At 48.5% G+C, this 24,512-nt stretch overlaps 2 pseudogenes; both read right to left on the reverse strand.

Annotated features, from left to right (window-relative positions):
- Positions 1-13,650: 13,650 nt before the first annotated feature.
- Positions 13,651-14,902, reverse strand: LOC149372661 (uncharacterized; annotated as a pseudogene).
- Positions 14,903-14,927: 25 nt separating this feature from the next.
- Positions 14,928-15,739, reverse strand: LOC149372662 (uncharacterized; annotated as a pseudogene).
- Between the last annotated feature and the right edge of the window lie 8,773 nt (positions 15,740-24,512).

Raw genomic sequence — 24,512 nt, forward strand, 5'->3', positions numbered from 1 at the left:
TAGGACCTCCTGACAGAGAGATGTGTATTGCTGTCCTATCCTTTGGGTTCGCTCTGACATGCAGAAGCTCTGATTTCGCTGAAGCACATTGGAGCCCACAGTCATTAGCATACGCATCGACTATGGAAGCAGCCTGCTGAAGGCGGTCCTCCATGTCCCCAAGGCTCCCCTGAGTGGTCCAAATTGTAATATCATCTGCATATAACGCGTGTTGAATGCCTTCCACCCGGGCCAATTGGCTTGGGAGGCGCATCATAGCAATGTTGAACAGGAGCGGTGATAACACTGCTCCCTGAGGGGTACCCCGTGTTCCCATCATGTAAGGGCCGTATTCCTCGCCCTCAATCCGAAGAAAGGCCTGGCGATTAGACAAGAAATCTCTTACATACGCGTAGGTCCTAGCCCCACAATCGGTAGAACTCAAGTTGGCCAGGATGCTTCCGTGTTTCACATTGTCGAAAGCCCCTTTCAGATCAAGGGCGAGGATGGCTTTGTCATTGTGTTGCATAGTTGTGGGTCGTATTACATCCCTGTGCAGCTGGAGAAGGACATCCTGTGCAGACATGTGAGGGCGAAACCCGAACATGGTGACTGCAAAGAAGCCCTTACTCTCCAGGTATGGAGAGAGGCGATCCCGTACCATCGTCTCCATAAGCTTGCCTGCACATGAGGTCAGTGATATGGGCCTCAGGTTGTCCGTATTCACGGCCTTACCTGTTTTAGGGATAAACGTCACAAGTGACGTTTTCCACTCGGGAGGGAGTGGACGCCCGTCCCAGATCTGGTTGATGTATTCTAATAAATGAAGGTAGGCTGAGTCCGGTAGGTTCGCCAACAGGTTCACTGTTATGTGGTCCCGTCCCGGAGCCGTACCCCGGCGCATTTTTGCTAAGGCCGCCTTAAGGTCGTGCAACTCAAAAGGGGCATCGAGTGTTTCATTAGGCCTGCCAGAGTACATGTACTGTGGCCCAGGCGGGTCCTCCATACGACAGAGATATCTGTCGCACAGAGTGTCCGCAAGTTGCGCCGTCGTACCTTGATACCCTTGCAGAGCCCGCCGGAGCTGCTTTTGCGTCTCCCCTCTCGTTTGGGAGGGGTCGATTAGACTGCGAAAGAGACGCCACGTCCCCTTCGAGCTCATCTGATGAGCTGCGGCGTCGCAGCGTGCTATCCAATTTGAATCTGAGAGCTCGGCAGCATACGCTGCAGCCTGCTCTGTGAGTTTGGCTATGCGGTCGCGTAATTTGCGATTAGTTTTCTGCTTTTTCCACCGTTTAGTTAAGCTCCGGCGCGCCTCCCACAAATGCAGGAGGTGGGTGTCCACTGCGGGGATCTCTTCGGTGGTTTGTAGTGTTGTGACGTGTTGTTTCTGAATGTTGTATATGTGGTTAGCCCATTCCGCGTAGCCGCCGGAAAATAGTACGGGAGGGATAGTGTGATTCCGGAATTTGTGCCAATCGGTCAGCTTGGCCTGGCCCCATTTTTTGCGCGCTGCCTTTGCCTCGAGTGTAATCCGGAGAAGGAGGTGATCGCTGCCTAGAGAATCTCCCAAGTTCTCCCATGCAGCCGCTCTAGCATTTTTAACGAGAGAAAGGTCTGGACACGTGTCGCGGGTTACCGAATTCCCCACTCGAGTGGGATACGCCGGGTCCGTGAGCAAAGTGTGAGGCTGAGGGTGGAGATGAGCTCCGCCAGCTTACGTCCTCTTGCCTGTTCGAAGTGGTAGCCCCAATGAAGGCTGGGAGCATTGAAGTCTCCAACGATCACTAGAGGCTCTTTGGCTGCCAATTTTATCGCGCGAAGGAAGATTTCATTGAAAGTTACGCGCGGCTTACGCGGAGGGCAGTATATGTTGAGGATATGTATTGACGGGTCGCGGCGTCCGAGAGGCAGTACTCGGACCATTGTATATTCTTGCTCGGTACTCAAGTCTAAGTCGACCTGAACCACGGTGTAAGCCTTATTCACCAGGATGCACGTAGAGGGGCCCCCCTGAAAGGTACTGTAGCCTGATAATTTAGCGTCTATGCCGGGCTCCTGTAGGGCAATGAGCGCCGGCATGTCACCTAGGGACTGCAGGTAAAGCTGGAGGTGTGACCGCTTTTTCCAAGATCTGAAACCCCTGCAGTTCCATTGGATGATCTGGAATTTTTGAAAGTTTTTAGCATTCCTATTACATCTGCTAGCCATCTTGTCGTATTTATTTAAGGGTGATCGGAATAGCTCTGGCCGGGAGCCGGCGCAACCCCAGTGAGGGGCCGCACCGACCCACCAGCTGCCGAGCCTGAACCATGTTCCTCCGCTGCCTGACGGAAGGCTGTCTTACGTTTGAGGTGAGGGGATTCGCAGCTTGTGGCGTTCTTAATTTGGGTGCTGACCCAGGGCTGCACGGATTTAAGGACCGAGTCAGTGACCTGGGCCATAAGGTCGGGAAGTGCTTGCGTTAAAGCTGCCTTGAACATATCCTGGAAGGACTCGCGGACTGCTGACATGATTTGGTTCGGGAGGGCCGCCACTTGCTCCTCCAGTTGCTCGGTTTGGCGCTGCAGTGCCTCTAGGCCGGCGACGCGACCAGCTGATCCAACTACCGTGTCCCCGCTCTGCCGCGAGACGCTAGTGAGGCAAGATGTTACGGATGATCCGTCATCCTCGTCGTCTGGCTCAGCTTCTGGCATTGGTTCAGATGACCCGGCCTGTTTGGCCTCTAATTCCTGAATTTTGCGCGCTAGAATTTGGTTCTGGCGCCTGAGCTCCTCTACTTGCTGCTGTAGGGCGGTTTCGGTAGGGGAGGGACGGGTAGGGGAGGGACGGGTAGTGGGCCCGGAGACTGCCCTACTCCAACTGCTCACCTGTGGTTGGACGGGTGCCAAGGGCGGGAAGTCCCTGGCGTTGAGGACCGGGGGCGCCGCCTGGGTCGCGGACTTGACAGGTTTCGATGGCCCGGTTTTGGCCTTGGTTTCCTGATCGGCTGACGCTTTCTTGGCCTTGGGCGGAGGAGCCTGCTTGGGCCCCGTCTTTGTCTTCGGTTTGGATCCTGATGGGGAGCTGGGTTTGATGGGTTTCCGGAACCGCCCGGCACAGCCAGGAGCTCCGGTAGGGTGGCCGCCTCCGCAGATGAGGCAGCTCGGAACGCAGTCATGTTCCGCCGGGCCGTCAGGAGTGGCATCGGGAACCTGGACTCCGCAGCGTTTGCAGCGCCCCGGCTGCGGTCGCGGGCACGCATCGGCCCGATGGCCCACTGTGCCACAGCGGTGGCATGCAGGCACTGTTTTCTTGTACAGGCGAACAGGGAGCCGTTCGTAGCTGTACAACACCGTCCGTGGCACCTTAGTCCCCGCGAAGGTGATCACCGCAACCGGGGTTCCCCCCAGCTTGCGCACAGACACCACATTTGGTTCCGCACAGAGTTTTCTTTTAACGGTTTCAGACGTTTCGTCAGGCGAAACACTCACGACGCCGCGACAGAACGCACCGGAGAGTTTGGGGTGTCCCCGGAACGGTAGCTCGCGTTCCCCAACCCGCAGCACAACATCCCGGAGTAGCTTCTCCGCGGCGTCGACTGATTTCAACGCACATACCAGCACGTTTTGGTCCCAAACAGGCCACACCGCAAGTCCTGCATTTGCGTCGTCCCCGAGGATGCTGCGGATTGCAGCGCCGGCTTGTCCGGGACCAAAAGTTGCTCTGAGGTCGACCGTGTTTCGCGGTTTCAGCACCACGACGATGTCGTCTTTTTCGATACGCGGCGTGTTCTGCGGCCGCCACCGGAGTTGCCTGGAGCGCTTCGAGGTTGCGTTCGAGGTTGCGTTCGTAGAGCTAGCCGGCGCCTGTTGCTGGGTGGCACCAGCACCAGCGTCCCTCGATGCCGCCGCCGCGTTCTTCTTTCCGCGCCAGACGCGGACCATATCTTCAAGGTAATCGTCCTCGGTTGGTAGAGGATCCTCGCCTTGAGTAGTACCCTCGGATTGGTTTGTATCCATTGTTACGATCCGCAAGGACTGTGGGTCGTACCCGGTGACCTGATTTGGAGCCGCCGAGGCCGAGGGATCGCCGACCGGGGCCATCGCAGGCCCCGGCGCCGTTAGGCTTAGCACCACCGCGGCGTGACGAAGACTTCAAATGCCCGAAAAGTGGTCAAAATTGGCCCCACCTTTACAAACGTGGTGTAGACGGGTGCCGCTGAGGTTCCTGGAGACGATGGTACCAGGCTTACAGGGGAAAAACTTGATGTATCGCAACTGATTGCGAGCTATCACGGAGCCGACGCGGCATGCGACCGCTCCCTTCACCGACGCGACGCTCCTTCCCTTGCGGATAAGGGTCCGCGGGTGCCGATTTGGGTTCCACAGTGACGGGAACGGTCGACCAAGCGGCCGGTAGCCACGCGTGACCTGTAGACGCGACGCACTGCGTTCCTTCTGTTGGAGGCGCTGCGCTTTTGCTTTCGCAACCTACCAGGCTTAACCAAAACGAAGCCCCCGCCAATTTTTTGTTGTGTGTGTGTGTGGGGGGGGGGGGGGGGTGACGCTTCCATGCCTTTACTTTTAACTACATAAAACGCCGTACAGACGCGCAGACAGCATCTAGCATTTCGAGGAGGAAGATAAAAAAAAAATGCGGACGATTGTTTTACTTCCTTCCTAATGCGAAATTTGAGCACAGATCATCAGCTGTTCCAGCTTTTCGATAGATTGAGGCAATGAATTCGAGCAAAACATGTATGTAAAATTACAGGCAAGTTGTTATTTTTCACACATATTCCTTCAAGAAACACTCCACTAACAGTTCTTGATTGTCGTGAAGGAAGCTTTGTGGTCGGAGAAATAGATGGATATATGCTTGACTTGCGGCATGAGCAATATTCAATAATAAGATCATCACCGATGCCGCCTACGCGCCAAACATCATCCGTAAATGGCTAACCGGCCCTCGCTGGCATCGAGGGGACAATGTAGACGTCATGAAGTTCCCCTACTGTGGCTGTATATGTCGTGCTGGCCTGTACCGCCTAGTTTGGCATTGTTCAGAGTTCTGCAAGGGACGCGACGACCTCGTCGCCGAGCATGGTTTTCTGACCGATGGCGAGGAATTTCGTGCATTGACCAGAGCCGGAGCGAACGGCATCTGGGAAGATATTGGCAAATTAAGTGTCCTCTACAAAGCAGTGTAAAGCATGGCTGGACCACCCATGCTGTCCTTTCATGTATCAATAGCCTCCCTTTTGTTGGGAAAGCAACACTACGCTAGTCGCTGAGCCATTTCGCGGAGCTCTGGAAAGGCCACGCTACGCATGCGCGAGGAGCCGGTGACGTCACACGGCGCACAGCTGGCGCGCCGGGGCCGCCGCCGGAGCCGCCGCCGCGCGCTCTCCATCGCCTCGCCGACAGTCTCCCTCCCCCCCCTCTCTCCGCCCCCCCCCCCCCATTTCCTTGCCTCAAATACAATTTTAAGGCGAAAGCCTTTTATGGCTCATACTGTCGTGAGTATAGTGAACTAGAATACTAGTCGTGACCAAGACGTGTTAGCAAATTTGTCCGCGTTTCAGATTGGTCGAAATGGTCGTGACGTCACTGCGCACGAATTTTGCCGGGTATCCACGGAAATATCTGAGACAGTTACTGCATTTCCTTTCCTCAAATACAATTTTCGACTGGTGTCCACCGAGATATGTGAGACAGTTACTGCATAATTTCCTTTCCTCAAATAGAATTTTCATTTTCTTCTTTACGGCCCCTCTTTCACTTTCTTCTTTCACTCCACTTCCTCCCTTCCTTTACGGTGCGGTTCAGGTGTCCACCGAGATGACAGAGAATTACAGCGCCATTTCCTTTCCTCAAAAAGCGTTGTGTTCAAAGGGCAACGCATCGCGCCGAACGGGTGGTGGCGTTCCGTGGACTCCCTGGCAGCGCTACAACACGCTGTCGCGTTCCACTCCTAAAGGCAAAGATTAAGCGTCATTAATTGGCAGTTAATTAATGCACCAACAGAATGTGAAGTGAACAATCGCGTAGCAGAATGCAGCACTCAGGCTTTCGCCTTTCACCACTTTAGCCGCTAAAGTTCCTCGTAATTTTCTTTTTTTCGGCCCTCTTTCTTCTTCTTCTTCTTTCACTCCCGCTTCCTCCCTTCCACTGCGCCATTTCCTTTAATCAGAAAGCGTTGCGTTCAAAGGGCAAGTCATCGCAAGTGACCTCCCGATTGAACTGCACATGTACGGGAATCCAGTGGCCATTGTGCCTCAGGTGAAGATTCTCGGCCTTCTCATTAACAACACACTCGATGCAACCGCCACCCTCCAGCTCTTGCAGAGACAGACCAGGCTGCTTTACGGACCGCTCAGCCCAACGGCCAGAAATGGCTGGTGGATCGGGCTTTACGAGAAGCACAAGCCCGTGGACTCGTGGACCAGTAGGGGACCACCCTGGAAGATTTTTTTTTTGTTTGTAATAAAGTTGTTTCCATCCATCCATCCACTTGGCCCGTTTGACCTTTAGATTGACCCCTGACGTCATACCATGCCTAGTGACGTCACAGCGTGACGTCATACCAGGAGCGAGAGACGGGCTACTAACCAACACCTGTAGAAGAACTGCAGATTGGGCTAGTTTGTGTAGATTAATAGTGATGGTTCAACAGCGCAAATACACACGACCAAGAAGGAGACAAGACCACACAGCCCTGACCTTACAACTGAGTTTTTATTAGGAAGAAGCTTGTCATAATATACACACACGAAAACAACACGCACGAAAAAACAGCGCACAAGCGCAATGTCAACAACCTCATGGTAAAAAAGGTAAAACCGCATTTAAAAGCACGTGTGTATCCGTGCGGCTCATGGAGCACGCTAATTCTTTAATAAAGAACAAAGAAACAAACCTAGCGAAGCATTGTTTCACATGCAAATGCACGCCGTTTTTTGGTGACACTGATGTGTTTTGTCATTCTGACCAGCGCACTAGACAAATTGCTGAAGCCTTTCATATTATCCGGAAAGATAAATGTGCGTGAGTGCGCCATCTGTAACATTATCTGTTAGAGAAATGAATATGCTACACAGTGGATAGCGGTTCTGCGGATACACACGTGCTTTTAAATGCGGTTTTACCTTTTTTTACTATGAGATTGTTGACATTGCGCATGTGCGCTGTTTTTTCGTGCGTGTTAATTGTTGCTACAAAAGCAGATATGCACACGCAAAAGCAAACTGTTATAGCGGGACAATCTTTAGGGCCAAGCAACTCTGAGTTACCATGTGTCACGTGTTGGCGGCTTTCCCGCCAGTCTGTGTGGTCTGTACCCTGCCACTACAGTGAACTACAGTGGTTTTCAATAAAGGAAGGATGTAACATAGGGTGCGTTCCAATTCTCTAGACGTCCGACAAGACGTCTAGTGTGACGTCTAGGAAGCCGTCTACATGTCTAGATATTGGAACGTGTCTACTTCACGTGCCACCTTGCGGCATATAAACTGAACTAACATTTGGGAATAGTTGGACTCCTATGTTCTTAAAAATTCTTAATAAAACAAGTTAAAAACGCGCTGTTAGTAGTTTGCTAGTTCTTACTTTTTTTTTCTGCAATAATGGTGCGTTCATCGCTACCGCTTCAGCAGACGATCTCACCTGCATAGCAGACGATCTCACCCGCTCGATTTCCTCTCGCTTGATTCACAAATATAATCGTAGGTCCACAAAGACGGCTTTATTTTCCACCAAACTTAACGGAATGACTGACACTTGAAAGATGGTGCGTCTCCGGGCTCCAGTGCCCGCCAAGAGCACGGCTCACTCAGCTCTGACTGCACCAACTGCTCCGCCATCTTTAGACAGGAAGTTAGCCTGCATCGATGTGGACTTCGGCGAAGCAGTCTTGTTGGACGGCTTCGTGAAAATTGGAACGAGTCTCAAAATGGCCGCTGTCCGGCAAGACGTCTAAGTAGACGTCTACTTGGGAGTATTGGAACGCACCCATAATTGGCGACATGGAGGAAGAATGATTGGCGACGAGGTAAAAATGGCAAGTGCGCTGGGCACGATTGGGGAATTCGTTACTACGGAGGCGACGTCTTGGCCCTTGTATTTGGAGCACCTCGAATTTTTCTTTCAAGCAAACGACATCGACGGTAACGAGAAGAAGCGGCAACGCTCTGCAGCGTTTGCGGCCCAGCAACGTATGCCATCGTTCGCTCCCTTTGTTCTCCGGATGCGCCGTCGGCCGTGGCCTACGACGAGATCGTCAGGCGTCTCTCAAACCACTTCTCGCCGCGACCGTCGGTGACAGTACAGCGTTTAAAGTTTGGCACACGTCAACAGCAGCCCGGTGAGTCAATTGCCGACTACATCGCAGAATTGCGACGTCTCTGGGAACATTGCGATTTCGGTGCGTCGCTCGATGACATGTTGCGCGACCGGCTAGTGTGCGGGGTGCGAAGCGAGACTCTTCAGCGTCGGTTGCTGGCGGAGCCGGAGCTTACGTTTGCGACAGCTCGGGAGAAAGCCATTGCAATGGAATCTGCGCAGCGACAGACCGAGCAAATTCGCGGCAGTGCCGCATCGTGTGAAGTTGGCAGCGTGAGCGGCAAGCGTTTCGACCCGTGTGTTGCGAAGGTCTCTGCGCCAGTGACAGCCAAGGAGGGTACCCAGAAGCAGGCTTGTTCGCCTGGGAGCACAAGCGGATGTTTCCGCTGCAAGGGTGCGCATTCGCCAAGCAGTTGCCCATTCATTAATATGCAGTGCCACTTCTGCAAGCAACGAGGGCACGTAGTGAGAGCATGCAGGAGGAAGGCTGCAGCTCGCGCTTCGGCTGAACCCAACTCTCAGAACAAAAAACGGGCCAGTGGAGGCCGTCACAAGAATGCTGCGTCGGGCGTTTACGACGTGTTCGTGCTGTCTGGTGAAGAGCCAGCCGTGAGAGTGGAAGTGCGCGTGAACGGAAGTCCCCTAGAGATGGAGGTGGACTCTGGTGTAGTGTGTTCAGTCATCAACGACCGGACTATGCAGAAGCTGCGAATATCGAAAAGGGCGTTGCGCCCAAGTAATCTTCATCTCCGAGCTTACAATAACAAGGAACTACGAGTGTTGGGTGAACTGACCGTGAAGGTGGAATTCAAGGGGCAGGAACATCGCCTGCGATTGGTGGTGGTTAAGGGTGCTAGTATCGGACTTCTCGGTCGGGACTGGTTCAAGTCCTTGAGAATAAGTCTGAGTGGTGTTCACAGTGTGTACGAGCCGAGTCGAACTGGCAGTAGGGGAACAACAGCCTTGCTCAAGAAGTATTCTTCAGTCTTTGAGCCTGGACTTGGGACAAGTAAAGGGCCTCCTGTAGGCATAGAGGTGAACCCGCCAGCTCCGCCGCGATTTCTGAAGCCACGACAAGTACCGTTTGCATTGAGACCGAAGGTCGACGAAGCACGGGACAAGTTGGTGAGCCAAGGCATTTTCCAGCCTGTGCGGCACTCGAAGTGGGCAACACCTGTCGTTCCCGTTGTCAAAAAAGATGGATCGATAAGGATCTGCGGGGACTACAAGAGCACAGTCAATCGTGTAGTGCAGTGGGAAACGTATCCCCTGCCGACACCAGAGCAGCTGTTTGCCAGGCTGGCAGGTTGCTCGAAGTTTTCAAGGCTAGACCTCGGACAGGCGTATCAACAGAAGACTGTGGATGAAGGAACAGCTGACTTGTTGACGGTTACGGCACATCGGGGACTGTTCCGCGTAACCCGTCTTCAATTTGGCGTGGCAGTGGCAGTGGCTATTTTTCAGAGGTACATGGAAGAACTGTTGCATGGAATTGATGGTGTTCTTGTGTTCTTGGATGACATCTTGATCGGTGGAAAGGATGAGGCGCAGCACAATGCTCGTTTACAAGAAGTGCTCGAAAGAATTCATGAAGAGTGTCTGCGACTAAAGTTTGACAAATGTCAATTTTGTGTTGAGGAAGTGTGTTACTTGGGATTCCGTGTGAACTCTGCAGGTGTGCAGCCGACAGAAGACAAGGTGCGTGCTATTCACAAGGCCCCAGAGCCGACATGCAAAAAGGAACTTCAAGCCTTTTTAGGAGCTCTGAACTTTTACAACAAGTTTCTTAAAGGAGCAGCTCATGCCTTGGAGCCACTGTACCGGCTGTTGGACAAGGGTCGCGAGTGGCGTTGGATGGAAGCTGAGGCAGAAGCATTTTGCCGGGCGAAAGATCTGCTGCAGTCATCACATGTTCTGGTGCACTATGATGTCAACAAGCCCCTAGTGCTGGCCTGTGACGCATCCCCGTACAGACTGGGTGCTGTGTTGAGTCATGTGTGCGAAGATGGCAGCGAGAGACCGGTTGCTTATGCATCGAGAACTATGAGTGCGGCAGAATGGAATTATGCCCCGACAGACTGAGAAGCGCTCGCCATCAGCTTTGCCATAAAGAAGTATCATCAGTTTCTATATGGGAGACATTTCAAAATTGTGACGGACCACAAACCTCTCTTAGGACTGTTTCACCATGCCAAGCCCATTCCCCAGGTGCTATCACCACGGATGCTGCGTTGGATTCTCATGTTATCGGCTTATGACTATGAAATTGAGTATCGACCAGCGGAGAAGCTTTCCAATGCTGATGCATTCAGTCGTTTACCACTGAGAGCCAGTAGGGCAGAGAAGAGGAGCAGCGTCTTTGGGAAGTAGGGATGCTGGAAATGGCGCCGGAAGTAGCATGGAACTCTGGGAAGGTGGCAAGATTCACGTCAAAGGATAATCTGTTGGCTAGAGTCTGCAATTGGGTGCAGCATGGGTGGCCAGAGGGCAAGCTGCCAGAAGAGTTTGCAGCGTTTGTGAGCCGCAAGCATGAACTGTCAGTGTACCAAGGTTGTTTGCTGTGGGGCAGTCGTGTGGTCATTCCAGAGCCAGCTCGACCGTATGTCATGGACATTCTTCACACAGCTCATCCAGAAATTGTCAAGATGAAGGGGCTTGCCAGAGGAGCCGTGTGGTGGCCAGGAATCAACAGAGATGTTGAGCAAAAGGTGAGAGACTGTGCACGTTGTCAGGAATCCAGGTCTGCGCCAGCAGCTGCAAAGATTCACCCTTGGGAATTCACCAAGCGTCCTTGGACAAGACTGCACATCGATTTTGCTGGGCCCTTCCAAGGCAAGGTCTTCCTCATTGTGGTGGACTCTCACTCAAAGTGGTTGGAAGTGTGCCGGATGAATTCCATGTCGGCAGCTGCAGTTTGTGCGAAGCTTAGTTTCCTTTTTGCTACCCATGGCATTCCAGAAACTGTTGTTTCTGATAATGGAACTGCCTTTTGTTCGGAAGAGTTCAGAGACTTCATGTGCCGAAATCAAATCCGACATGTGCCCCGACATGTGACCGTTGCCCCATATCACCCTTCTTCGAATGGTCAAGCAGAACGCATGGTGCGCGAAACCAAGGAAGTACTCAAGCGAATGGTTGGAGGCGATATCGACACACGTCTGGCTAGGTTTTTAATGACCCAGCATATCCTGCCTCATGCTACAACAGGCAAGAGCCCGGCCGAATTGCTGATGGGCAGGAAACTTTCAACTGTGTTAGAGCGTCTGCATCCTGACCTGCAGTCCAGTGTGCAGCAGAAACAAGAGCAGGTGATGCAGCGCTGTAGCCAGCGCCGTAGCCAAGGCTCCGATGCAAAAAAATGGCATTGGAGCCTTGCTGTTTAATGAATTACTTACCTATCCTCATTTGTTTGCATGCTTTTAAAGAGGCGCTTAAGAGTGTTTTGTTTGTGTCTGTGGGATTAGCATGTTGGAAAATGCAGGCCTGGCTCGTGTCCCATGTATGGCCTGTTCACATGTATTATGCAGCATCTTTTTTCATATAAGCTTTACCCTTGATGGACTCATGAATATGTTTTTCTCTCATGTGCGAGCAAGCTGGCAAATAGTAACTTCTTTTTGTTTTTAGCTTGCTCAGCAGAACTTATCTTCAGGGTTCAACCACTTTGAAGTGTATAGGGAAAGAGGTAGCACTTCTTGGCACTTTTAACAAAAGTCTTGTATATGAGTGTTCACATTTTCATTATTAGATGTATGTCCATGCTCGCATTGTCTACGATGCTGAGTTGCAGCATTGTGCCTATTAATTTTTTATTGGAGAACCACTGTGTTGCAACTTCCTTGTGCACTGTCAGTACTGCGTGTGTTCCCAGTGAGGTGTCCGTGTGAGAGATTCGGGTGGAGAGTTGCTTTTGTGTGTATGTGTGGTTTGAGCTGCACACAACTTGGGACCACATATGGCAGGCTGGTGAACTGGATTCTTTGTGTGGGGCAATTTATGCTTGATTGACGGAGAAGGAAAAATGCGTGCTGTCACAAGGGTATTATGAAAATGTTGCTGTTATGCTGTGTGCATGTACTCATGTTACAGATCGTGCATTCTTGCACTCATGCTGTCTGTATACAGACAGCATGAGTGCAAGAGTTACCTGAGTGAATATATTCACTCAGGTAACTTTTCAGAAAGTATAACAACACATACTCTTATAAAATCAGAGGCAACAAAGTTAAAATTTTTCAAAATGGCTCCTATCACATACATTTTATGTGCACACAAGCACTGACACAAGTTCACTGACACAAGGTCATCAAAACTTTGAAAAGGAACTTAAAATAAAAACTCAACTTGAATGCACAATTTGCTGAATTCTGCTAAAAAAAGCAAATGACTTAGACGGCAGGTAATTCTTCACTTTCTTTGCTGTGGCAGCTGCCAGTAAACACAACTGGCTTAAAGATCAGTAAACAAACCATGAGTTTCTCCCTAAAATTTCTTTTTGTTTCTTGAGATGCGCTGCAAATGATGTAGCATGTACACGCTGCCATCGATATGCCTCAAAAGCTCTCTACTGAGTTGTCTATGTGTTTAAGCAGCAAGAACTAACGGGGCCCACAGGTCACATGACTAGTAAGTCATTGTGGCATGTGAGAACAAGCAACTGAGAACTGCGACCTTGACCACTGTTAAGCTGCATGCTGTCTCATACAGAGGGTTCAATCAAAGGAGACAGCCACTGTTGAAAGTGAGAATGCAAATTTAAGGCACCATGATGGTATTACGAAGATTCTCGAAGGTGACCCAGACGCACGTGGTGGTGAGCACACCAGTCATCAAAAGCCCAACAGGGCAGTCCAGCAGTATGAACCTCTTGAAGGTCAACTATTGCTTGCCCTTCTACTGTTCATAGTGTGAAGAAACCACAGCATTTTATGGCTGCATCAAGATTTACATACCGACAACCTTGCAAAATTCAGCATATTACGAATTTATTAAGGATGCTTAGAAATAGTCTCAATTATCTTTTGAAATAAATTCAGTTTTGCAGCAAATAGAATGCTGAGCTTGCTGATAGGTTTGCACCTTGAAATTTAGTGCAACATATGCGATGAGGACAAACTCTCGTTTTGTCTTTTGACATCGCCTTGTCTGCTGCACAGCATTTTGTCTCTATCTCTAGGAACATTTGCAAATTCATCTCAGTTTCCTGTGACAATTTCCAAATCACACAAAACAAAAGCAATCAATGTATTTTTAACCAACGAATATAGACAGTAGTCGCCACTGGTGCCATCACCCCCAGTCACCCTTAAAACAGCATGACATATAGAGAAGGCAATTGCTGAATGCGGATATGGCCATAACATTACATGAATATAATGAACATGGAATTCTGAAAACGTACGTTTGGACTAAGTGCAAACGCATGTTTCTCAGCTATCAACAGGAAAACCAATCACTACTCTTGGCAAAAAGCTGAAATGAGGACAAGGCTGTGCTAGCAAAACATGCTAAGAATGCGCATGGCACAGCTCAACATGCAGTAAAATGTGCAAGCTCCCACATTGCAACGTGTCACCAACTACTAGTGCTTCCGCATGTGTAACTGCAAGCTGCTCTTATAGGCAAAGCACTCTGAACATAAATCACACTGGAATGATTTCTCTCCAGTGTGTGTCCTCATGTGCCCATTCAGGCCACATTTCTGAGTGAGGCGCTGAGAACAAATAGAGCAGCAGAAAGGTTTCTCTCCCGTGTGCGTCCTCATGTGCCCATTCAGGCCACATTTCTGAGTGAGGCGCTGAGAACAAATAGAGCAGCAGAAAGGTTTCTCTCCCGTGTGCGTCCTCATGTGCCCATTCAGGCCACATTTCTGAGTGAGGCGCTGAGAACAAATAGAGCAGCAGAAAGGTTTCTCTCCCGTGTACGTCCTCATGTGCCCATTCAGGCCACATTTCTGAGTGAGGCGCTGAGAACAAATAGAGCAGCAGAAAGGTTTCTCTCCCGTGTATGTCCTCATGTGCCCATTCAGGCCACATTTCTGAGTGAGGCGCTGAGAACAAATAGAGCAGCAGAAAGGTTTCTCTCCCGTGTGCGTCCTCATGTGCCCATTCAGGCCACATTTCTGACAAGCGCTGAGAGCAAATAGAGCAGCAGAAAGGTTTCTCTCCCGTGTACGTCCTCATGTGCCCATTCAGGCCACATTTCTGAGTGAGGCGCTGAGAACAAATAGAGCAGCAGAAAGGTTTCTCTCCCGTGTACGTCCTCATGTGCCCATTCAGGCCACATTTCTGAGTGAGGCGCTGAGAACAAATAGAGCAGCAGAAAGGTTTCTCTCCCGTGTGCATCCTCATGTGCCCATTCAGGCCACATTTCTGACTGAAGCGCTGAGAACAAATAGAGCAGCAGAAAGGTTTCTCTCCTGTGTACGTCCTCATGTGCCCATTCAGGCCACATTTCTGAGTGAAGCACTGAGAACAAATAGAGCAGCAGAAAGGTTTCTCTCCTGTGTGTGTCCTCATGTGCCCATTCAGGCCACATTTCTGAGTGAAGCGCTTAGAACATATAGAGCATCAGAAAGGTTTCTCTCCCGTGTGTGTCCTCATGTGCCCATTCAGGCCACATTTGAGTGAAGCGCTGAGAACAAATAGAGCAGCAGAAAGGTTTCTCTCCCGTGTGCGTCCTCATGTGCCCATTCAGGCCACATTTCTGAGTGAGGCGCTGAGAACAAATAGAGCAGCAGAAAGGTTTCTCTCCCGTGTGCGTCCTCATGTGCCCATTCAGGCCACATTTCTGACTGAAGCGCTGAGAACAAATAGAGCAGCAGAAAGGTTTCTCTCCCGTGTACGTCCTCATGTGCCCATTCAGGCCACATTTCTGAGTGAGGCGCTGAGAACAAATAGAGCAGTAGAAAGGTTTCTCTCCCGTGTGCGTCCTCATGTGCCCATTCAGGCCACATTTCTGAGTGAGGCGCTGAGAACAAATAGAGCAGCAGAAAGGTTTCTCTCCCGTGTGCGTCCTCATGTGCCCATTCAGGCCACATTTCTGACTGAAGCGCTGAGAACAAATAGAGCAGCAGAAAGGTTTCTCTCCCGTGTACGTCCTCATGTGCCCATTCAGGCCACATTTCTGAGTGAGGCGCTGAGAACAAATAGAGCAGCAGAAAGGTTTCTCTCCCGTGTGCGTCCTCATGTGCCCATTCAGGCCACATTTCTGAGTGAGGCGCTGAGAACAAATAGAGCAGCAGAAAGGTTTCTCTCCCGTGTGCGTCCTCATGTGCCCATTCAGGCCACATTTCTGACTGAAGCGCTGAGAACAAATAGAGCAGCAGAAAGGTTTCTCTCCCGTGTGTGTCCTCATGTGCCCATTCAGGCCACATTTCTGAGTGAGGCGCTGAGAACAAATAGAGCAGCAGAAAGGTTTCTCTCCCGTGTAGTCCTCATGTGCCCATTCAGGCCACATTTCTGAGTGAAGCGCTGAGAACAAATAGAGCAGCAGAAATGTTTCTCTCCCGTGTGTGTCCTCATGTGCCCATTCAGGCCACATTTCTGAGTGAAGCGCTGAGAACAAATAGAGCAGCAGAAAGGTTTCTCTCCCGTGTGCGTCCTCATGTGCCCATTCAGGCCACATTTCTGAGTGAAGCGCTGAGAACAAATAGAGCAGCAGAAAGGTTTCTCTCCCGTGTACGTCCTCATGTGCCCATTCAGGCCACATTTCTGAGTGAAGCGCTGAGAACAAATAGAGCAGCAGAAAGGTTTCTCTCCCGTGTGCGTCCTATGTGCCCATTCAGGCCACATTTCTGAGTGAGGCGCTGAGAACAAATAGAGCAGCAGAAAGGTTTCTCTCCCGTGTACGTCCTCATGTGCCCATTCAGGCCACATTTCTGAGTGAGGCGCTGAGAACAAATAGAGCAGCAGAAAGGTTTCTCTCCCGTGTACGTCCTCATGTGCCCATTCAGGCCACATTTCTGAGAGGCGCTGAGAACAAATAGAGCAGCAGAAAGGTTTCTCTCCCGTGTACGTCCTCATGTGCCCATTCAGGCCACATTTCTGAGTGAGGCGCTGAGAACAAATAGAGCAGCAGAAAGGTTTCTCTCCCGTGTGCGTCCTCATGTGCCCATTCAGGCCACATTTCTGACTGAAGCGCTGAGAACAAATAGAGCAGCAGAAAGGTTTCTCTCCCGTGTGCGTCCTCATGTGCCCATTCAGGCCACATTTCTGAGTGAAGCGCTGAGAACAAATAGAGCAGCAGAAAGGTTTCTCTCCCGTGTGTGTCCTCATGTGCCCATTCAGGCCACATTTCTGAGTGAGGCGCTGAGAACAAATAGAGCAGCAGAAAGGTTTCTCTCCCGTGTAGTCCTCATGTGCCCATTCAGGCCACATTTCTGAGTGAAGCGCTGAGAACAAATAGAGCAGCAGAAAGGTTTCTCTCCCGTGTGCGTCCTCATGTGCCCATTCAGGCCACATTTCTGAATGAAGCGCTGAGAACAAATAGAGCAGCAGAAAGGTTTCTCTCCCGTGTACGTCCTCATGTGCCCATTCAGGCCACATTTCTGAGTGAAGCGCTGAGAACAAATAGAGCAGCAGAAAGGTTTCTCTCCTGTGTACGTCCTCATGTGCCCATTCAGGCCACATTTCTGAGTGAGGCGCTGAGAACAATTAGAGCAGCAGAAAGGTTTCTCTCCCGTGTGCGTCCTCATGTGCCCATTCAGGCCACATTTCTGAGTGAGGCGCTGAGAACAAATAGAGCAGCAGAAAGGTTTCTCTCCCGTGTACGTCCTCATGTGCCCATTCAGGCCACATTTCTGAGTGAGGCGCTGAGAACAAATAGAGCAGCAGAAAGGTTTCTCTCCGGTGTACGTCCTCATGTGCCCATTCAGGCCACATTTCTGAGTGAGGCGCTGAGAACAAATAGAGCAGCAGAAAGGTTTCTCTCCTGTGTACGTCCTCATGTGCCCATTCAGGCCACATTTCTGAGTGAGGCGCTGAGAACAAATAGAGCAGCAGAAAGGTTTCTCTCCCGTGTGCGTCCTCATGTGCCCATTCAGGCCACATTTCTGACTGAAGCGCTGAGAACAAATAGAGCAGCAGAAAGGTTTCTCTTCCGTGTACGTCCTCATGTGCCCATTGAGGCCACATTTCTGAGTGAGGCGCTGAGAACAAATAGAGCAGCAGAAAGGTTTCTCTCCCGTGTGCGTCCTCATGTGCCCATTCAGGCCACATTTCTGTGTGAAGCGCTTAGAACAAATAGAGCAGCAGAAAGGTTTCTCTCCCGTGCGTGTCCTCATGTGCCCATTCAGGCCACATTTCTGAGTGAAGTGCTTAGAACAAATAGAGCAGCAGAAAGGTTTCTCTCCCGTGTGTGTCCTCATGTGCCCATTCAGGCCACATTTCTGAGTGAAGCGCTTAGAACATATAGAGCAGCAGAAAGGTTTCTCTCCCATGTGTGTCCTCATGTGCCCATTCAGGCCACATTTCTGAGTGAAGCGCTTAGAACAAATAGAGCAGCAGAAAGGTTTCTCTCCCGTGTGTGTCCTCATGTGCCCATTCAGGCCACATTTCTGAGTGAAGCGCTTAGAACATATAGAGCAGCAGAAAGGTTTCTCTCCCGTGTGCGTCCTCATGTGCCCATTCAGGCCACATTTCTGAGTGAAGCGCTTAGAACAAATAGAGCAGCAGAAAGGTTTCTCTCCCGTGTGCGTCCTCATGTGCCCATTCAGGCCACATTTCTGTGTGAAGCGCTTAGAACAAATAGAGCAGCAGAAAGGTTTCTCTCTTGTGGGTGTCCTCATGTGCCCATTCAGGCCACATTTCTGTGTGAAGCGCTTAGAACAAATAGAGCAGCAGAAAGGTTACTCTCCCCTGTGCGTCCGCTCATGTGTTATGAGGTTAGCATTAAAGTTTGACCGGTACGGGCAGTATTGAGACTGGTAATCGCCTTCCATTTTCCACGGTCGGCCCCGACTCGACCGGTACTCTGCTGGATGCTCCACAGGGCAAACGGCGGATGAGGACGCAGCAACAATGGACCAACGTGCAACTGCATTAGAAGAAAAGAGGAATGATGGAACATCTGCCTATGGAACTTTCAATGCTCACAGCGGTAGAGCTTAGCCAGCTGTTTCTACACATCAGCTTTCCTATGTCATTCTATCCTTGCCCATTCGAGAGAAAGTTGCCTGTGTCTGTCTGTGGTGTCAGCAAGTCAGCATTGCATGTCCAAAGTGTGACATCTCAACATATAAGTGCTAGGTTATTCTTGATAGCTTAGTAGCAAATTTAGAACTGAATTTCAGCAGTTGAATCCGATGCATTAGCTCTAGGTGCCAAGCGTTAGTGCTCCAATTTTTGAGGATTTTAGGTTCTCAGTGACCGGGGTTGCAAATTGGTATGAACTCGCACAGCACTTCCTAGTGCCCATTTGCTGTCATACTGCAGCAAGTTATGGTGCCAGAAAAGTGATTACTCATGCTCTCACCAAGAGAAAAAAAAAACAAAAAGTGCACTGTTACTACTTTTCTCCAAAACTAACAGGCAATGCTAAAATGAATTCAGTTGCAAATTAGAGAAAAACTGAACATGCAACCAGATAAAAAGAGCACTCATAACCTGCTTTTCTTTTTCGCAGTTTTGACCAATGCCTGCGAAGTATTCCTCAAGCTTAGTTTGTCTAGTTTTGTGCAACCAATTTAGGCAAGACCCAAGCCTGAAAACAAGTTCGCTATACTGCTACTTGCTGATGAGTCTCAGATTTCGAAGCATAAGGCAAGAGCTAGTTTCCCATATGTCTTCAGTGAATTGCAAGATAACAGCTTTTGCAAAAATGTGGTAAACTTAAGCATGAAAACAGACAAGACTAATGATTATACTGCAACTATGAATATCAGGACATAATGTCCCCTGTTTTACATTCTATAATGCATATTTATAAGAACATGACAAATAATTTATTTTAGCTGAACGGTACTAGCACAAAAACATGACCTATTAATGTTGTGCATTTTGCACAATGGACACAGCAGTTAAAATAGAGTAAGAGTAAACATACTATGTGAGGCAAGATACCCTGTATAGGTAGAATACATATGTGGAAAACATTGAAGTAGTATGATTCATCGCAGCTCTCAGTAAGTTTGCATAGCAATATTTACTGCGAACATCCTAAAAGAAAAAGCATGTGCTTCCCATATTCTGAAATGTACTAGTGGGCCACATACGCAAGGCAAATTCTAAGACCCTATGCGATCGTCAGCAAAGCTAGTCACGTAAAATATCTAGTTCTCTGAAAATCATTTGAAATTGTCAAACGGTGATAACGGGTCTTAGCCTATCATCCAGGTCATTCGCTTTTTTCATTTGTTGCTATTGCGCTGTGGAATTTCAAATGCACTTTAATTATGTTGTGAAACTGAGTTTTCTGTATGATAACTTACTGTGAAATGAGCGATATGTCTGTGGTATTTTTGTTTGATCAAGCATTTCAACACTATATGCTGAAATCTATGCGACATTTATGTGAATCAAATCTTCACCTTAAATCTTCATTCTGTGCAGCATTAGTATGTCTTAAAAGGAGCAAAAATTTTAATTTACTGCTTTATCAAAGGGATGAAAGCCATCCTTCCATCCCTTCAGGGGTGAAAGCCTTGAACTTTAGGCTTTAAAGTACATATTTTTCTTGTTATTGTCAGGACAATACTCGGCCTTATTTGCGGATCTCGAGTGCGTTCCTGGTTCATCTGTGTACTTGTCGTCAGCTCCCATCAGTATGATTTAGGAAAATTTAAATATGTGACAATATTTAATCACTGCCTTTGTTATCAACATTGTGTTTAAATTACCTTGCTCAAAACAACTTTTTTGATCCCTGCAATGTAATGTATACTGAAAACTACTACTCTGGCGGTCTTGAACATTGTGTAGAGTTTGTAGTGCGGTTTTTGTGTGGTGATTGTAGATCTCCTTGAAGGGCTCTGTGCTATCATGAAATATGCTGCAATTTCCACAAATATTTTGGTTGTCATTTCCCATTTCATAAGCATTTCTTGTGAGCTAAGCAGTAGAATTGGCAAGTGGAAATATTAGTAGTAAGGTGGAAAGTTGGGCGAGTTGAATCTTATTCATGATTCAACTCGCCTTCCTTTCACTGTTGTTTGTTTGTATGCCTGTTTCTGGTGTGTTTCTTTTGTGGTTAAGTTCCTACACTGCAGCTTGTATTTTAGCACCTGTGATATTGATAGCAGCTATGGCATCCGAGTTCACCACTTGAAAAATCCATGAAATGAGAGGTAAAAGTGTACCAGTGATGCAGATCGCCAAACTTTACTATTCAGGAATTGCAGATAGCCTTATTGAATAACTTCCCAAAGTTCTATATGCATATTTTTCTTGTGTTGGCATTGTTTTTACATGTCTTGCATTGTGTTCATTCATTTACGTGCAGTCTGAGATGAGACTCCTGTGTTTGAATTGAGACTCTCAGTGTCTACCCTATTTTTCGTTATTTGGTCCTGTTCCTTCAGCCTGTGATAAATCAATGGTCTGAGCGAGACGTGGTGTACTGTTCGGCTCATGTGTGTACTAATGGCATGATCTCTGGCCAGCTACATGCTTTGTCGATGCACATGGCCAGCATACTCACAGATAAGCACCACTTTGCTTGTTTCCAAAGTTCTCATGTTAGTGCAGTATTATTTTAGCACCAGAAGCCGATGCACTGAGTTTGTTTTTATTACAACTGACTCTGGATATGGACTATTACTAACATAACAAGTATTGAATGCTTCCCTTGAGCTACCTAAAGGTTTAGGAATGCTAGTTCACATTTGAGTGTTTCATTATGTGATTGTAATTGAATAAATAAATGTTAGATATTTGTTTTGTTTGGTGCTACCAAAGCTCATGTTTATTTTTTTTTACGATGCCACTATAGAAAGTAGTGTATTGGCACTATTATGGGATGGAAATATTTTTATAAGTGACACCTTCTGTATACCTAGTCAGACTTGTCAGACATGGTTGATGACATTGTTTATAGTAGTGTATCCTTAGCCAAGTGGGATCACATTTTGTGTGTTACTGTTCTGTGCAATATTTGGTTGCATATGTTAGACACAACACGCATCCATCGGCGGTGAAATGGGAGTCGTCTGTTTATTGCGACATTGATCAATATATGCAGAAGCGATCACCTGACTTGTCACGTGGTCGATAGCGAAGTGAAAACAAAATGCTTGTTTTTTCTGCTAGCTGACGTTAGATGTGCACAGTTTTGCAAACAAACAAAATAAATACACAATTCACAGCTAGTCGTTGATTCGAAATCTTATTGGCATCTTTATGATGTAACTGTAGTGTGTAGTTCTAAGGTGATACTCGGTGGCTTTGCTGACTTGGCCACTATTTTATGGCTGTTGCACCTGTGTCGACTTCACTGGCGACAGGTGACGCATAAGCTTTTGGCTTCTTCGGTGTTTTGTCAATTCCTTGCGGACGATAATCTTAACTGGCATGCAGCCTAACCATTAGAAGAGGTGGCGTTGGTTCCTGCGAATGACACAGTTGTCTCTCCCTACCCAGTAGGACCTTCGTGCTTGGGATGTTCAAAGAATGATTCTATCGGGCAGCATGATGCTTCTCATCAGAGTATCTCTCCTGCCTTTTTCTGTACCACTTATCCTTCTCCTGGCAGGAAGAGCTAACAACACACGGTTTTAGCTGAGACTAGTGCAAGGTATCCTTGAGTGCAATCGTCTACTTGTCAAAAGTTGGGCTGGACTGTAATTCTGATTGTTAGACAAGGTAATGTATGGGTCTTCTGCGTTCTTAAAAAACAGCTGTGATGGCCTTACCAAGCATTCGGCTTTGCCATTGGATTGCGGGCAACAAGGACTACAATCAGCTACAAATCATGAATGAAGCGATAGATACCCCTCAAGGAAGACCCTACAGCCATTGAAGTGGACTGATTTTCATGACACCGCGGTTAATCCGATTAAGCCGTCTTAATCCCCTTTCATCTACCTCCCCCTACAATTTCACGCTAGCAAGTTAAAGGGGATTATCTAAGATGCTATGAGAATTGGTCGACGCTCTTTATCGGATAGAGGGCCCCTTTTGAGGGGTATATGCCGCTTAATTGAGTTTCATTTAACAATTGTTGTGATATACTTGAACCCGTACACTTCTGGAAAAGTTATTGAAAGCAAATGAGGCAAACTGTGGCCTGTTGTCTGATATCACTGTGTTTGGGGATGCCAAGGCAAGCGAAGATGCTCTTTAGATGGTCGACGAACGCCTCTTGATGACATGAAGGCCAACTCTGGATATCTGGAGTGATAGCTCTTGACAAGATATATGGCATGTTTCATCTTGAGCAAGTCACCACCGGCTTATTGCCATGGTAGTAATGTCGTTACTATTCCCTGGTTCTGCAAACTGAACACGTTTGGTTTCACACACGCAGCAGCCAGTTACAGCTCTCATTACATCTTTGCTGAACCCAGGCCACCAAGTCAATTCCCTTGCTTTTGCGCTGCATTAAACAATACCTTGGTGTCTTTCACGCATTCGTTCAATCATTTCTTTCCCGTACCTTGTGGAACAACATCCTGAGCATCCTTTAGAAACAGCTGATTGCAAACTGAAATGTTACCATGGGTAGGCCAGAACTGCTGGTAGCTTTTCTTTTCTTGGCCACCCTCGCTGGGAGGCTTCTAGCAATGATGAACACTCGTGGTCTTTTTGTTACTCTGCTCGTGCGATGTCAGGCATACCTTCTGTAGCAGGAAGCCCTTCAACAATTTTATCAACGAAAGCAGATGTATCAACTTCAATCAGGGCGCGTTTTTCATGGTTATCGGTGTTCTGTCTTATACTGTTGCAAGGTGTCTGCTGGCACAATGTTTTTTTCCCTCGACGTGTGTTACTGTGAAGCAGTACCTCTCAAAACACATTCTGAATCATTGGATCCATGGTGGCATGGTGTCCAGAGGATCATGGCCTAGCAGAAGAACTAGAGGCTCGGGATCTGTTTCGAACACAAATATCATAGCTTTCAAGAACTCCTCAAAACTTTCAGCTGCTCACGGCAGCGCTAACACCACCTCGATTTGAGAGCATTTTTATTTAGTCATACCGCAGACCAACAGTTTGGCCGAGGGGCATTTCATAAAATGCAGACATAACAAGCGAAGATACAATCCTTATATCTTTGTTTCCTCTTTGTCAGCCATCTCGAGGCATATGCAACTGGTCGTCATTCCCTGGATGGTTGGACCTGCAACAGTACAGCACCACGACCATATGACAAAGCATTTGCTGAGACTATTAATTGTCTCTTAATGGGGGTGCATCTGTCCAAACTGTTTCCTTGATCTCTCAGAAAGCTTGTTTTTGTTTTGGTCCCCAAGACCAGTCGTGTTCTTTGCATAGAAAGCTTTGTAGAGGTGCACTGATGTTGCTTCTTGAAGACTGTTCATCATTCCCGGAAAAGAACGAACATCTGATACATTCTGTGGCCGGACAAATTCTGTGACGGCAGGCACTTTTTCAGGATGCGGCTGCTCTCACCCAACATCTTGCTATGGAAGAGCACTTCTTGGATTGAAAACCAACACCCTTCCTTGTTTACCATCATCCTTTCACACTGCAGCCTCTCTAGTACTTACTGCAGGTGAGAGCCACGTTCTGCCTCATTTGCACCGTACACCAGAATTCATTCATGTAGTTAAAACACTATCTAGTCCTCCCAAGATGTGCCTGAACTTCCTTTGCAAAATTTTTGGTGCTGAGGTTATATTGAAAGGCAGTTGCCAGACACAACGCGCATCAATCGGCGGTAAAAAGGGAGTCCCCTGTTTATTGTGACACTGCTCATTATATACAGAAGCTATCACATGATTTGTGTCATGTGCTGGACGGTGACCTTAAAACAGTGTGCTTGTTTTGTCTGCAAGCTGACATCACAGCATATGGCTTGCACTAATACTGAAGTGCACAAATCATGCACTTTACCTGAACTGCCCTTAACCCTGAGCGACAGACCTGCTTCCTTGATGTGTGTGCTTTATTCATCCTTGTCAACGCCATTATCAGATTTAAGTGTTCTGCCTGTTGAAGTTCTCTCTCGGCAATCTGGAACTGCCCCTGCAAGGCACAGCGACCCTTGTGTCACCCAAGACCAGGGACGGATTTAAGGGAGGGATGTGGTTGTGAC

The sequence above is a fragment of the Amblyomma mixtum genome, chromosome 1 (assembly GCF_055824585.1).
Source record: "Amblyomma mixtum isolate Tamu chromosome 1, ASM5582458v1, whole genome shotgun sequence".
NCBI classification, from domain to species: Eukaryota; Metazoa; Arthropoda; class Arachnida; order Ixodida; family Ixodidae; genus Amblyomma; species Amblyomma mixtum.